This window comes from Triturus cristatus, chromosome 12 (genome assembly GCF_964204655.1).
Source record: "Triturus cristatus chromosome 12, aTriCri1.1, whole genome shotgun sequence".
NCBI classification, from domain to species: Eukaryota; Metazoa; Chordata; class Amphibia; order Caudata; family Salamandridae; genus Triturus; species Triturus cristatus.
The window spans coordinates 72,871,189-72,884,411 of NC_140595.1; the positions used below are offsets into that span (position 1 = coordinate 72,871,189).

The 13,223-nt window shown below is 48.4% G+C and overlaps 1 protein-coding gene across 2 annotated transcripts in view; it reads right to left on the reverse strand.

Annotated features, from left to right (window-relative positions):
* LOC146772555 (mucosal pentraxin-like) overlaps positions 1-13,223 on the reverse strand; it is a 56,430-nt gene that overhangs the window by 31,412 nt on the left and 11,795 nt on the right. The gene's annotated exons all lie outside the window — the stretch shown is intronic.

Sequence of the window (13,223 nt, forward strand, 5' to 3'; positions counted from 1 at the left end):
GCCACTCAGAAGTGAGGGTGGGTTTACAATTTTGCAACTCTTCCTGTTTCGTGTCGCAATTTTACCGCGCTTGCAGGGTTATAAGGCCTTCATGTGTGATTGGTAGGGGGGGCAGATACAGTGTATTGAATATTGTGTTTTTAAAATCGCGCTAAGCCTGTGTTGCTTGTTTTTTTCCCAGGTAAAGAGCAAGTTGAATTGGGTTGGCAGGGAGATATTGATGGATAGGTGTGGGGGTCATATTTTAGCATAGCAGGTAAGCGGGTAGCTAAGCGTTCTCGCATGGAGCATATGCTGGAGGCAATGATGCGCAGGATGGCGACTATGGATAGGAGATGGGGCAAGGTAGAACAAATGGGGCATAGCCTAGAGAAGCTCAGGCAGAAAGTGGAGGATCAGGGCGGGCCGTCCGGCAGGCCCAAGCGGACAATAGTACCCCGGAAACAGAGACGGGAATTGGAGGCTCTCCCCAAGCGGGATAGACACAAGAAGGGGAAGAATCAGGATCCCAAAATAGCGCAACCTTTAGAGACACCTGGGGGGGTGGTCCTTCTGGGCTTCCAGTAGTGCCAGAGATCCCTAAAAGGGACTCCTGATTTAGTGCCCAACGTCCCAGGGTCAGCCGTGCTGGTATCTGCACCAGTTCCGGTGCCTCCAGCGGTTGCACCGGTAGAGCCAAGTATCATACCCGTTTTGCCCCCATCATGCCCAAATGTTCCGGTCTTGAACACGGTGGCCCCGGACCCTGTATTATCACCAGCAGTGGGTGGGCAGGTGCCGCTTGAATTAGCTACTCAAATAGCGGCAGTTCTTCCATGGTTAGGAAAGGGGGGGTGCTGCCCTTGTCGGTGGGCGCCGATCCTTTGGCAGAGGCGCAAAGAATGGTGGCAAAGATCATGGCGGCCTTAGCGGGGAACAGAGTCTGGGCGCCGATAAGGCTCCGCAATCACAGCCAGGGCTCCAGGAAAGCGACAGCGGAAAAGGCAAGACGGCGGAGTCAGTGGGTAAGGAGCTGGCTTTGCCATTGTTGGGCGCGGGGGTGTTACCTTCCAGAAAATAATATTTAGCGCGGCATGTTGCGCGCGATGTGAAGGAATTGATTTGGTCTGGGGCGTATGTTAACATGTTTTCCTTGCTGGTGGACAACAGAGAAATGGAATATGCGAAGAGGCAGAAGGATTGGATGCTTCCCAGTGAGTGGCGGGCGGAAATGTCCAGATTCAGGGTAGAGGAGACACTGACAAACTGGATAAGGGCATTTTCTGTGTTTATGGCCAAGTGGCGGAACGTACACTTAATATGCAAGCAGAAATGACATGTTACCAGAGCAGGGTGGCAATGACACATGATAAATATGGTGGCGTGGGTTGGAAGGAATATGATATGAACTTCAGGAAGGCGAAAGAGTTTGACCCTTCACTCACATGGGACCGGGTGGATTCTATCTCCTGGTTTGACCAGTTTGGCCCAGGGCAGCCGGGCAGTACAGGCCAGAATTGGGGCAAGGCACACATTCCGCCGCCACATCAGCCCCTTCGGCCAGGGCACACCGGGGGCTCGGCACCGGGTACTGAAAAAGGGGGAAGGCGAAAAGGAGTGTGCTGGGATTTTAATAGGAAGTCATGTACCAGAGCTCAAGGCACTTGTAAATTCAGGCACGCATGCTCCATTTGTAATCACCCCTCTCACCCAGAGTCAAAATGCCTTAAGAAAGGGAATGCCTTTTCAGGGACTAGAGGGGGGAAGAAACAGGATTGAGGAGAAAGGAGAGAAGGTAACGCATTCACCCATTGATGTCTTTGCTATGAATCCCTGGTTAAATAGGTATCCAGATCATGCTTCAGCTAGGATGCTGCAAGAACGTTTTTTGTATGGTTTCAGGATACCAGTTGGGGATTACAAAGGGACATCGGGGTGCAAAAATCAGATGTCTGTCAGATCAAACCCAGGGGTTGTAGTGCAAAAAATCAAGAAGGAATTGGGCTTAGGGAGAATAGCGGGTCCGTTTGATTTCGCCCCGGTGCCAAACTTTGTCTGTTCCCCCCTAGGGGTGATACCAAAAAAGGAAGAAGGGGAGTTTAGGTTGATTCATAATCTGTCAGCTCCGAGAGGCAAGTCATTGAATGACGCCATCAATGAAGAACTGTGCAGTGTGAAATATGCTTCATTTGATCAGGCGGTAGAGATGTTGAGGGTTTTGGGACCAGGGGCCTTGCTGGCAAAATCAGATATTGAATCTGCATTCCGACTGTTGCCGGTGCATCCTTTAGATCATCACCTGCTAGGTTTTTCATTTCAAGGAAGGTTTTTACATGGATAGGTGCATGCCCATGGGTTGTTCGGTTTCCTGTGCTTACTTTGAAAAATTTAGTTCATTTCTGGAATGGGTTTTCAGACAAGTGACAGGACATCATTTTGTGATGCATTATCTTGATGACTTTCTCTTTCTGGGATCAGCGGGCTCCCAGGAATGTTCTGTGGCATTGGAGGAATTCTGTGTACTCATGCTTACATTTGGGGTCCCCCTGGCTCAGGGGAAGACAGTGGGGCCAACAACCACAATTGAGTTCTTAGGCATTGAAGTGGATTCAGTACAAGGCTGTTTTAGGTTACCTGAACAAAATATAATGAAATTCCGTGCAGCTTTGCAAAAGTGTTTGTCTAAGGATAAAGTAACCCTACACCAGTTGCAGCAGGTTGTAGGCCAGTTGAATTTTGCGCTAAGGGTGATACCTATGGCTCGACCATTCTCTCGTTCCATTTCTCAGGCCATGACAGGCTTACACGAAAAACACCATCACACACGACTGTCATCTGAGGTTCGCCAGGACATGCGGATTTGGATTGCAAGTCTGGAGGGATTCAATGGCAGAGTAGTGTGGCCCGGTCCCCCCACTACTTCTGCTGAGTTGGGTTTATGGACTGACGCAGCGGGTAGTGTGGGATTTGGTGCCATACTCGGGAACAAGTGGGTGGCCCAGCGGTGGCCGGGGTGGTGGTTCGAGAGTGGTTTAACAGCCAACATAGGTTTTTTGGAGCTGTTTCCCTATTTGGGTTGCATTGACGGTGTGGCCCCATGATCTGCAGAATCAGTCTGTAATCTTTTGGTCAGATAACATGACAGTGGTGGAATCCATCAATCAACAGGCGGCAAGGTGTAAAATGATTCTTCGCCTGTTGAAAGAGATAGTGCTGCTATGTATGAAGCTGAACATACAGTTTAGGGCTAAACATGTCCCGGGAGTGCGGAATAATGCTGCTGACGCACTCTCTCGCTTCAAGATGCAGGTTTTCAGGGAACATCTACCATCCGCAGAGACAACATCACCACACTTTCCCGAAGTTCTTTGGCAGATTGGTGCCCCCAGCTACAGAACCTCGTGGCTGCTAGCCCAGCTCCCAGGACCAGGAAAGCTTATGAAGGAGCGTTTTGGTCTTACTGTACTTTTTTGGGCCAGGACTGGGAGGATAGATGGGATACGTCAGGCGCATTTCTCTTGTTTTTAGACAACCTACATAGGGAGGGGCGCACTGCGGCGGCAGCCAGGCGACACGTAGCGGCAGTTTCCTTCTTTGCGCAGATCAGAGACACAAATGATCCCACACACAGTTTCATTGTGAGAAAGGCATTGAAGGGGTGGCGACGCATCCAGGGTGCGGCTTCTGACACCAGGCAGCAAATAGGGTTGGAGCGGCCGAGTGCGTTGCTGACGGCACTGGGCGCCATATGCAGTTCAGTGGGGGAGACATTATTATTCAGAGCTGCCTTTGCATTGGCCTTTTATGGGGCATTCAGAGTGGGTGAATTGGTGGCACGCAACAAGCAGGATGGCCAGGGTGGGCTCCTGAAGGACTACGTTAAGATACAGGGTGACATTTTGCTTTTAACCATCAAAAAATCAAAAACTGATCAGGAAGCTCGGGGAGAAGGGATAGTACTGCATAGGGCGCAAAATAACCCGTGTTGCCCGGTAATGCATCTTGAGAATTACCTCAGACAGAGGAGCAGCGCGTTGGGTGATTCATTGTTATTACATGCGGACGGTACCCCACTTACCATGTACCAGTTTAAAAAGGTATTGGACATGGCAATCAGCAAGGCGGGCATGGATCCAAAGGTTTTTTGGACGCATTCTTTCAGGATAGGGGCTGCCACTGAGGCAACGGCTAGGGGGTTGCACTCCAGTAATGTACAGAGGATTGGACGATGGGCTTCCAATAGTTATAAGCGTTATGTGCGGCTGCACATGTTGTGAATACACAATACGATTGTGTACTGATGCTTGCCTTGTCTGTCGCTTTCTTCACAGTTTCTCAAACCTGTCACGCAGGGGGGGAACTGCCATCGTCTCAACAGCAACACTCTCCTCAACAATCATCAAAACTACAGGTCATAGGGACACGTAATGTGTGGATTGTGGGGCATTCATATGTACGGCGTATGAAATATGTTTTCCTTGCAGGTAACTACGGGAAAAGAGCAGAGCAGAGGGGTTTCATGATATCTTTCCACGGAAAAGGGGGCCTTTGCCTTAGTCAGTTTAGGGGCTTTATGATTGATCTTCTGAAGAGACACAGTCCTTCTCCCCACTATCGTTATTCTACATCTGGGGGGCAATGACTTGGTGACGTTGGGCAGGAGGGTCTTGTTTGAGAACATAATCTCTGAGGGTGGTTGGTTAGCCAAGGCGTGTCAGGGTTGCTGCATAGTTTGGTCACACATGATACCCAGATTTAAATGGAGAGGGGGGGACTCTGTGAGGGCTCTGAACCGCTCGGTAAAGAGGGTCAACAATAAAATAGGGAAACTGTTCAGATCTTCTAAATTACAGTGCATTGCACATGGGTGTGTCAGGGGGGAACCGTGCTTCTTAAAAGACGGGGTCCACTTGACTAGGTTAGGTAATGACATAATGTTAGAGAATTTCATGGCCTGGCTAGAGGGTCTGAGAGAGGGGGCATGACCTTTCTGAGGGATAGGTTGGGGGGGGGCCAGATAGTCGGGCAACTATGCTGGCCTGTGGCGGTAAGGTCATGACTAGTGAGCAGTAAATTTAAGGTCCTTAGGGGGCGGCCTCATTCTCGGATGGGGTCGCCCAGGGGGAGGGACAACGGGTCTCTCCTATAACTCCAGGGGCGGTACATCCGGTTGGCTGGATGGGTGCGGGGAAAGGGGGGAGTCACGCTTTCTTTTAGGCTGGTTGGCCACCCCGCACTGGCATGGACGTCACTAAATGGCTCAGAGTGCAAGACCCCCCAAATTTGCATGGAGTTCAGGGAACGTATGGGGTAACCGGGGGGGGGGGAAGTACCCTCTCGGTAAGCGGGCCCTATGGGGGGGGGCGTGGTAAATTGATAAGGATCTGACACCAGTTAGTGACCTTGCCGTAGGCCCAAATAGGATACGTAGAAAGTAATTAATGTATGATTATGATCATTATGTCAGATTCGGATAGGAGAACTATGTATTAGAGATATGTTAAAGTTAGCCATCTGAAATCTGTGCATATGAATTGTAATCAAATGTCGTGTAATGTTTCTGCATGTAATTTGTGTAAATAATGTTTATTTCAATTTTGTTTTCATATTTTAATAAATACGGCCGGGGGTTGTTCGACCCCCGCCTCCAAAAAGTAATTACTTCTCATGTCCCTCATTAAAATGTGTTTATGCGCAGGGGGGAGGGGGAAATTCGGTAGTCCCAGACCATATCTAACAAGCGTGAGCCCACGGAGCACTCTGCTAGGATTCAACCATGTGACATACAGATCACGTACACTGCGTTGCATCAAACACACTGACCAACTGAGCTATTCCATTGGTTTGAAAGAAAGCCGTGACTTTGATTACACACGGATCGCTGCAGCAGGTCCCTTAACCCACTGAGATCTTACTATCTGATGCATCTGGCCCACATGCAATCAGTACAATAGCCGAGTGAGGTGATGATTCTATTGAGGGGATCTGTAAAGCAGTTGAAACCCATGGACTCCAGTGCCACTGAGGCCAGCACAGCTTTTCATCCCTCTTAGGTTGATTAATTAAAACCACTGAGATTGTGAAAAAAGACACGGATTCATTACAGTGTTACATAACGAAAACGTCTGGTATAGCCAAATACACTATGGGCTTATTTAAAGTTTGGCGACGGGATACTACCTCAAACAAGCATTTGTAATGGAACAGTTTCAATAAGTGAGGAGGAGCAAGACATAAAGAGAGCGAGACAGAGTAAGAAAGTGGATGGGGGGCAGCTTCTGGGGGTGATGGGCAGCTGCAGAGCAGGAGAAGTGGACACTGAATCTCTCTTTAGGAAGAAAATTAATCACCGTTATCATTACATCTTTATTGTTGCCTTCTCTGGGCAGCAGAGGCGCAACTAGAGACAAATTGGGGGGGGCTATGAAAAATTTCGGGTGGGGGGGCTGATTCTTCCAGCAATATGCAGAGTGGAGATGCAGGGGCACTAAGAAGGGGTGAAAAGGAACAAAGCCTCGTTAACACGTAATTGGTCTTTCAAAGACCTGTGAAGTACTCGGGTGCGGCTGTGTGGGTGCCCGGGAAGCTGTCTCAGCCCGGGCACACACACACAGGGGCAGGAAGGAGGAAACAGGATCCTTTTCCTTCTCTGGCAGTCCTCCCTTCCCGAGCTGTCACGAACGGCAAGCCTCATTTTTAGGCCTTGGCTATTTCTGACCCTGGGACGCGTGTTTAACTAAAAAAGTAGGGGAACGGAATCAGTTAGATGAAAGAAGTAGGGGCACGCCATGCCCTGCCGATCCCGCCCACTCCGACCACTGGCTTCATGATGAGTCAAGCCTGTAACCAGACAACACGAAATTTCTCCATCAAGTGTATTGACAACCCAAGATATCTTACTGTTATTACACCCTGGAAATTGCTGGGAGCAGAGATCCCTGCAGCAGGCGCCCTAACCCAGAAGATATTTCAACAAGCATTTGCAATGCAATAGTTCTCGCATTTGCGAGAGTTTTGAGCTATTAGCATTGTAAATGACAGTGCCTTTTATTGATGTTTTTAAAAAACCAAACTTAAATAAAAAGCATTATCATTTACAATGGCAATAGCTCAAACGGATGTATGACGTTACAACGCGTGCTGTTACAACGCATGCTGTTACAACGAAACTGTTACAACGCAAGTGGATTTACAACGCATTCCATTACAACGCAAGTGTTTACATCGACTTGCGCTAGATGGCGTGCTACCATTAGAAAAGTGTAATTTACTATTCCAACTCCAGTCCACTTAACAGTAGGGAAGGTGTTGGGATAGTAAACTACACTATTTGTAATGTTAGCACGCCATCTAGCGCAAGTCGATGTAAAGACTTGCTTTGTAATGGCATGCGTTGTAAATCCACTTGTGTTGTAACAGTTTCGTTGTAATGGTAGTGCGTTGTAAAAGTTGCGTTGTAAAGGTTGTTCCCCGCTCAAACTCGTATAAATGCGAGACCTATTGCATTGCAGACTGCTAATTTTCCTGAACTTGCCTCACGCACTCTATGCCTACATGGCTATCATGTAGCAGGAAGTGGTGCAGGAAGGCAAGCGTTTGCTCCGGATATCTGGTATGATTCAGGGGACACCAGTTCAAGTCCTGGCAAGGTCACATCTGCTCAAGCTTTCTGGGGTCGACACACTGGAAGGTGTTCCCTATTAATTTAAACCTTTCACTATAGTGCTTAAAATGTCAAAGACTGTAGTATGAAAACCATCAAACTAGCTAGAGGGGGAGGGAGGGAGGGAGGTGAAGGTAAGAGAAAGGTGGGAGATGATGGGGAGACCCTGTAGGACGAGTCCAAGTTATAGATAAACTCTTTGAGTACAAAAAACAGAACGTTTGTCTGAGCTGGGAAGCATGCCTTTTTAACAGGACTGTCAACTCATTAAAGAATAATAAATTGCACTTAATGTCACCTATCCACTTTCCGCTTGAGAACACAATCCGATCAAGTCTGTATCCAGGCGGAAAGGCCATTTGGACATTTGCTTCGATAACGGGGTACTGTGTATGGCCGCCCTGCACGCATTTGGTAAAGGTAACAGGCCAGATTCTGATGAGGGTGTAGGTAGCTGGGCACTGGGACGCCTTCTCCGATCAGTGTCTTGTGCTTTACGCTGTGCGGCGGTACCTGTCGCCCTGCAGAGGCCAGAGGCAGGTCTTGGCTGCGCGTTAAGGGCACCAGCGACACGTGGAGGCTGGTGACACGGCTCCGGCTCTCGACACATCACACACTGTGCCATAGGAGCCTTCTAGAGGTGGCGGCTGCTGCCCCTTGAAGGGGTCTAAAAGGTGGGGGAGGGATGGCTGTGCAGCCTGCCTGCGCAACCCAGAGTTGCAGTTCACTGAGGGAATGGATTAGTGGCCGGTGTGAACACTAGGTGCACCCAATGCAGCAATTGAGCACCGCCCGGGGGTCTCCGCTGGGTAGCTGCTGGGCTGGGGCTGCTGTTCGCCCCGAGCCTCTCCAGCGCCTGCGCGCTCCCCCCTGCGGCCAGCCTGGAGAGCTCCCTGCCCTGGGATGGATGCAGGACCAGTGCAGAGGGAGGAGGCGCGTTTTGACAGGCTGGCTGGAGGGCGTTCTGCCTGGGCGCAGCTGCGCTGAGCGCTCATGCCGTGCGTCTGCACTGATTTCCCCGCTGCGCCTCTGGCGGTGGGAGCGGATACCGCCTGAGAGGTGGTTCGACTGGCAGCAGGACCTCTCTCATCCCTGGCACAGGAAGCAGAAGGTTCCCTGGCAGAGAGCGGGAGCCCCGCTTCTCTGTGTCCCACCCTCTCTGCTGGACAGCGCTTTCCGGACTGCAGGGGCAGCAGCCAGGTCTCCATGCAAGCCTTTCAAGTGTCACACAGGAAGCCCCTGGCCGCTGGGTCGCACAGGGGATCTCCAGCTGTCCCTCCCGCCCCTTCAGAGTCCCTGCTCAGTCTGCGCCCCGCAAACAGCATGAACCAGCTGCCTCAACTCTCGAAGGCGTGTCGAGCAAGTGGGCAACGAGCTGCTTAAAAAAGTGCGCAGGCACTGCTTGTCCAGGAATGTGAGGATACAGGTTCATCTCTGTGAGAGAAGCTAGCACCCTCCAGCAGACTCTACCCCGAGCAGACTACCCTCCGCTGAAGTCTGATGCCTGTAGCACACAAAGATAGGTGCTGTGATACCGCACGGTGTCAAGTGGACAGGGCAGCGCCTCTTAGACTGGGGACAGTTTCCTGGCGCCAAGTCAGCTCTTATCCTTGCACCATTCCTGTATTTGTAAGCATGTTGTTTTTTTAAAGAACGATACAAACATCAAAGACAGACGTCATCCCTTTGTAGCGCATAGAAGATAATTACAACATAGGGTGCAGCTAAAGGAGTATAGTATATGAGTAACGCAAACTCTTCTTTAACCATTACCCTGATGTGAGCCGACTGGTACGGTGTGAAGCTGCAGGGACTGGCTGCAAGAGTTCGGTGCAACTTGGAACTGCTGCCGTCACCTACCAGCTTCGGAGCAGCAACCCAGCGGGAGCCGCACTGAGGAGAACCGGGGCAGAGCCGGGGGGACACGCCGGGAGCGATCCATGGCCGCGTCGCCAGGTGGCAGGGCGGCCCCCAGGGGCGCTGGAGGAGGGGGGTCCGTATGAGCCCCCGCAGCTGGATCCACGCCGCTGCGGAGATCAGGGCGAAAGCTCCAGTCAGCGCCAGGGAGGATGTGGCCCTCCGCTCCTGGTACCCGGCTGCCCGGGATCAGGGATTCTGCGCTCCGGCGGGTGGCATTCTCTGCGACCCTGGCTGCACTGCCCGCTCACCAGTTGCCCACAGGCCGGAGTGTGCAGGTCTTCATCAGCGCCAACCCCGAAGGTGAGTGAGGGATAGGAAGAGGGCATCTGTGGGGTCAGGCAGAGGAGATGTACTCTAGTAGCTAAACTGCAGTCTGTGAAACAGGGGACACGGCATTTAATCTTGGCTCCCTTCGCTCTACTGGCGTGTGATCCTGGGCACATCGCTGTTCCTGTGTGAATAACAAGAGGCTACGCTAGGACCTTAAGGCTCTGCGCATGCTCACATCGCACAAGCGCTCGCCATGACGTATTTGCTCGGCTTCTGCCAAAAGGTTTCTTGTCTTTATTGGGCCATGTGTTTGGCCCCATAAAGATAAGAAACCTTTTGCGACCAACGCAAAGCAAGCGAGTCCGTTCAAATGGGACGGCTCGGAAAGCCAAGCAAATACGTCACGGACACCTCTTTTCCAATGGCTGGCCACCGTTTAGCATAAGCGGTGACGCTAGCCAATGGAAAAGAGGGGCTGGGCTTAAAGCCCCTTAAAGAAAATACCTATTAACATTAAATCTCACCAGCGAGACTGCGCATGCGCAGCCTTACGCTAGCGAGACCTAAAAAGCAGTCTGTTTGTGAGCTATCAAGGAAGAAAGAACAGATTCACTAAAACATCTGTCATTGCTGCCAATTCCTTTGGGGCACATGTTTTAAAAAAATATGTGTAATTTGAGTGTCAGACTCCGCTCCTCATGGCTCTGCCCATTGCGACTCTGCTCCCTTTCTGTTGCCACCCCTTCACCTCCAATTTGTGGCGTCTGAAAGTATTTTTATTTTCCAGCCAAAGATGCCTGACCTCACCAATTGCCCATACTATCAGCTGAATCGCTATATCCATTCAGTATGGACCACAATGCTCATATTTAAGCATCCCTTCAAGACATTTTCAAGTGATATTTTTGGAGTCTGCCCTCCTTAGTTTATTTATCCGGTCTCTAAATCTTCCTGCACCGAAAGATGTGACTTTCTAAAAACGAATGGAACCCTGGGCAATAGACCCAGGGCAAGGGTGGATGACATACAGTCCGGAAACTTTCGAACCAATACTAAAATCTGACTTCTGGGAACTGAAGAAAAACAAGCATTTGCAATGCATTCGGTCTCACCTTTGGGACCTAATATGTATTTAGCTATGCAGCACATTAGCCTGGGTGCTGAAACATCTACTGTTCTTTAACATGGAGGAAACGTAAGCATAAAACTGCATGACACGCCAGGTATGGAGAGAAATATTGCCTTTCAGCGGGAAATGGTATGGTCCAAAGCTCTGTTTTTAATATAAAATCAGGGCCTTCAGTGTTCAGATCACTGAAAATACAACATTTGAAAAAAATATTTTTGGCTACGGGTGCTCGTGGAAGACAACTTCTATGGACTGGAATCTAGAGAATGCTTAAGTGATTCTGGTATTTAACTAAGGGGAACAACCTTTACAACGCAACTTTTACAACGCACTACACTTACAACGCATTTTTTACAACGCAAAATCCATTACAACGCACTACACTTACAACGCATGACACTACAACGCATTTTTAAAAACTACCTTTACAACGCATTCCATTACAACGCCTACCATTACAACGCATAATATTACACTACACTATCCAACACTTACCCTACTGTTGCACCCCTTGGAGTTAGAATAGTAATTTTTACCCCTATACTATCCAACACTTACCCTACTGTTGCACCCCCTGGAGTTAGAATAGTAATTTTTACCCCTATACTATCCAACACTTACCCTACTGTTGCACCCCATGGAGTTAGAATAGTAATTTTTACCCCTATACTATCCAACACTTACCCTACTGTTGCACCCCCTGGAGTTAGAATAGTAATTTTTACCCCTATACTATCCAACACTTACCCTACTGTTGCACCCCCTGGAGTTAGAATAGCAATTTTTACACCTATACTATCCAACACTTACCCTACTGTTGCACCCCCTGGAGTTAGAATAGCAATTTTTACCCCTATACTATCCAACACTTACCCTACTGTTGCACCCCCTGGAGTTAGAATAGTAATTTTTACCCCTATACTATCCAACACTTACCCTACTGTTGCACCCCCTGGAGTTAGAATAGCAATTTTTACCCCTATACTATCCAACACTTACCCTACTGTTGCACCCCCTGGAGTTAGAATAGCAATTTTAATTTTTACCCCTATACTATCCAACACTTACCCTACTCTTGCACCCCCTGGAGTTAGAATAGTCATTTTTACCCCTATACTATCCAACACTTACCCTACTGTTGCACCCCCTGGAGTTAGAATAGTAATTTTTACCCCTATACTATCCAACACTTACCCTACTGTTGCACCCCCTGGAGTTAGAATAGTAATTTTTACCCCTATACTATCCAACACTTACCCTACTGTTGCACCCCCTGGAGTTAGAATAGTAATTTTTACCCCTATACTATCCAACACTTACTCTACTGTTCCACCCCCTGGAGTTAGAATAGTAATTTTTACCCCTATACTATCCAACATTTACCCTACTGTTGCACCCCCTGGAGTTTGAAAAGTAATTTTTACCCCTATACTATCTAATACTTACCTTAAATGCAATTTAATATTATGCGTTGTAATGGTATGCGTTGTAAAGGTAGTTTTTAAAAATGCGTTGTAGTGTCATGCGTTGTAAGTGTAGTGCGTTGTAATGGATTGTGCGTTGTAAAAAATGCGTTGTAAGTGCATGCGTTGTAAAAGTGTGCGTTGTAACGACATACATCCTTTAACTAACCACTGCTGGCCTTTTTCTATCAAGAAAGTTAAACAGAGGCAGTTTCCGGAAAAATAAAACAAGCATTGGCATAGCCAATAGGTCTCGCCTTTGGGACCTTATAAATGTTTAGACATGCAACAGTTGATGTTGTTGCACCAATAACAAAGTGAGTAGCTGTTCAACTGTAATAACCTACTACAGTTGAATTGTAACGTCATACTGCGTCCTGCCAGAGCAAGCAGAAAAGGTGGAAGCCAGGTCACAGAACACAATTGCAGCTTCAGTTTAAACAATGAAAATGAGAACTGGCTTTTCATTCCTGTGTTCAGTTTTTCTAAAACAGAAAGAAATTCATGACAACATGTTTATTTTTGCTCAAAGCAAGTCATTACAAGAAAAATAAACTCTCTCTGCCTTTTTCAAAACATTCTGAGGAACAGCATTTTTTTTTTGTTTGACTTGCATTAAACTGATATTGGTATCTATTTGCAGCAAATTACTAAATGGTGTTTGGTGTGTTTATTTCTGCACTACAGATTTAGTTTTTATTCTTGATGTCTTCTACAATACTTTGGCTTTCACATGAAAGTGCACAACACCAAGGAATTGAGCTAATTATGGGAATGGTGATGGTTTTCCTCTGTATTA